The sequence below is a fragment of the Cebus imitator genome, unplaced genomic scaffold (genome assembly GCF_001604975.1).
Source record: "Cebus imitator isolate Cc_AM_T3 unplaced genomic scaffold, Cebus_imitator-1.0 Scaffold449, whole genome shotgun sequence".
Lineage (NCBI taxonomy): Eukaryota > Metazoa > Chordata > Mammalia > Primates > Cebidae > Cebus > Cebus imitator.
In genome coordinates, this window is record NW_016107764.1 from 1,712,728 (window position 1) to 1,715,772 (window position 3,045).

General features: G+C 44.0%; 1 long non-coding RNA gene across 1 annotated transcript in view; it reads right to left on the reverse strand.

Moving 5' to 3' along the window:
• Positions 1 to 838: 838 nt before the first annotated feature.
• The window catches only part of LOC108291256, a 4,934-nt gene continuing 2,727 nt past the window's right edge, over positions 839 to 3,045 (reverse strand). The window contains exon 2 of the long non-coding RNA XR_001819828.2: positions 839 to 1,201. This is a non-coding gene — a long non-coding RNA (uncharacterized LOC108291256). The remainder of the gene's footprint in view (positions 1,202 to 3,045) is intronic.

The window sequence follows — 3,045 nt, forward strand, 5'->3', positions numbered from 1 at the left end:
CCATGAGATATGGCAGTAACCCACCCAGATGTTGGCCTAAGTCCAGGCACAGTGGCCGGGATTCCCAGGAACAACCCTGGAGAACCCCATGAGATGTGGCAGTAACCCACCCAGATGTTGGCCTAAGTCCAGGACGTGGGTCCCTCCAAGTCCCAGATTTTGTTATTCTGTGCCCCAGCCACCCACGTGGGACCAAGGCTCAGGAAGGGCAGCTGTGCTCTGGGCAGACCATCCACACTCATCATCCCGAATCCCCACAGCCATGTCAGGACAGGGACTGATCACGATCCCGCTTCCCAGACAGGGCACGTGAGGCTCCCTAGCCACCCTGTCCACGCTGTGTTTATCCTCTCTGGGTGAGCTGGAAAGGAAGCAGGAGTCAGGCTGGGAATAGCACACCGTGATAAGGAAGCTGGCAACACCTTAAGCAGTCATTGACAGCCCGGCCCCAGGAAGGTTTGTTTGTTGTCTTTTTTGTTACTAAGGCTGGTCTCTCCAGGCAAGCTAAACAGTGGGTCAGAACTTTGTTCTGTGTCCCACAGGTAAACAGCCCTGAGGATGTTCACACTCCCACCCCAGGAACCTGCGGCTATGTTAGCCCACACAGCAGAGGGGACTGCGCAGATGGGACCTGGAGAAGGGGAGAGGGGGGGAGTTACCCAGGTGGGTCTTCAATGTAATCACAGGGCTTTACAAGAGGGAGGCAGGAGTGTCAGAGGAGGCAAAGACAGTGAGTGAGGTGGAGACAGAGCAGACTGGAGTGACTCATTTGACAATGGGAAAAGAGGCCACAAGTCATCGAAGTTTCAGAGCCACTATAACAATACCACAGAATGGGTCGTTTACAATGAACAGAAATTTATCTGGCTCATGGTTCTGGAGGATGGGAAGTCCATTGATCAAGGGTTCAGCTTCTGCAAGAGCCTTCCTGATGCATCATCACATGACTGAAGGGCATAGAGAAGGGGAGAGGGAGGGAAGGGGGACAAACTCATCCTTCGATCAGGAACCTGCTCCCAGGATGACCAACCCTTAGTTCATTTGTGTTGCTATCAAGAATAACTGGGGGTAATTTATAAAGAAAAGAGGTTTATCTGGCTGATGGTTCTGGGGGCTGTACAAGAAGCATGGTGCCAACATCTGCATCTGGTGAGGGCTTCAAACTGCCTCCACCCACGGCGGACGGGAAAGAGGAGCCGGCCTGTGAAGAAATCACAGGGTGAGAGAGAACGTGAGAAACAGAGGGGAGAGACGCCAGTGTCTTTCTAACAACCAGCTCCTGGGGGAATTTTCGCAGGAACCAAGAGAGCAATAGCTCATTCATTGCTTCAAGAACAGCATCAAGCCATTCACGAGGTTTTCACTCCCACAGCCCAATGCCTCCCGTTAGATCCCCACCTCTGACATTGGGATCAAATATTCTCTTGAGGTTTGGAGGATAGCACCCTATTTGTGGTAATGCCATTAATCCATTAATCATTCATGAGGGCAGAGGTCCCGTGACCTAATTGCTTCTTAAAGATCCCACCTCTCACCACTTTGCATTGGGGCTTACGGTTCCAACACATGGACTCTGGGGGACACATTCAAACCACAACAGTAGTTTGTAGGCTAGTAATTATTCTTTTTTTTTTTAAGTGTATTAGTTTCTTAAATAATGTAGAAAACAAAAATGGGAGTTACATGTCATTGTTACAATAATATTAGGTTTCACATTTGCCTGTGTGTTTGCCTTTAATGAGACATTTATTTCTTCATACAGCCTTCAGTCACTGTCCACTGTTCTTCCATTTAAACCTACAGGACTCCCTTCAGCATTTCGTGCAGGGCAGATCTAACGGCACTGAATTTCCTCAGCTTTTCTTTATTGGAAATGTCTTAATTTCTCCCATACTTTATAAGGATAGTTTTTCTGGAGATGAGATTCTTGGTTGACAGGGGATTTTTTTTTTCTTTTCTTTGAGCACTTTGATTATATCAGCCCACTGTCTTCTGACTTCCAAACTATCTAATGAGAGAAATCTGCAGATAATTCTACTGAGGATTATTTGTATGTATTGAATGGCTTCTCTCTTGCTACTTTCAGGATTCTGACTTTAGCTTTCAAAAGTTTGATTGTAACGTGTTTCAATGTGGGTTTCTTTGCTTTCATCTTAGAGTTCATTGAGCATCTTGGACGTTTATATTCATGTCTTTTACCAAATTTGGGAAGTTTTTATTCATTATTTCTTTAAATCATCTCTCTGCCCCTTTCTCTTATCCTTCTTGGACTCCTACATTGGATTCATATATTGGTCCATGTGATAATGTCCCACAGGTCCCTTGGGCTCTGTTCACTTTTCCTCAATCTTTTCTTCTGTTCATCAGGCTCAGTAATTTCAATTGCCCTGTTGTGAAGTTGGCTGACTCTTTCTTCTGCCCTTTCAAATCTACATTGAGTCTCTAGCAGATATTTACATTTCAGTTATTACACTTTTCAGCTCCAGAATTTCTTTTTGATTTCCTTTTAGGTTTTCTGTTTCTTGATTGATATTTCCATTTAGTTAATACCTATTTTTTTTTGTATTTCCTCCACATCTCTCTTTGGTTCTTTGAGTATCTTCAATGAGGTTGTTGTTTTACAGGCTGTGTCTGACATATTTGCCTCCTGGCATTTTTCAGGGGAGGTTTCTCTTGGTTTATTCTTTTTCTTTTCCATTTAAATAGGCCATGTTTACTTGTTTCTTTGTATGCCTTGTGATATCTCTTGTTGAAAATTGGATATGTCAATCTAATAATGTGGTAACTCTGGAAATAATATTTCCCCCCTTCCCCAGGGCTTTGGGATTTAAAAACTTTTTTTATTTTAATGTGCTGGGGATAACTCTGTGGTGTAAATTTAAGATCTTCTCAGGTGTTTTTTGAGCCTCTGCCTCTCCCTGGGTGTACATGGCAACTTTTTATATTCTCCTGTTTACATGATTGCTTTTGAATGTCCTAGTCTTTCAATGGCTGGCTCCAAAAAGGAAGAAAGAAAGAAAAAAGAAAGAAAGAGAGAGAGAGAGA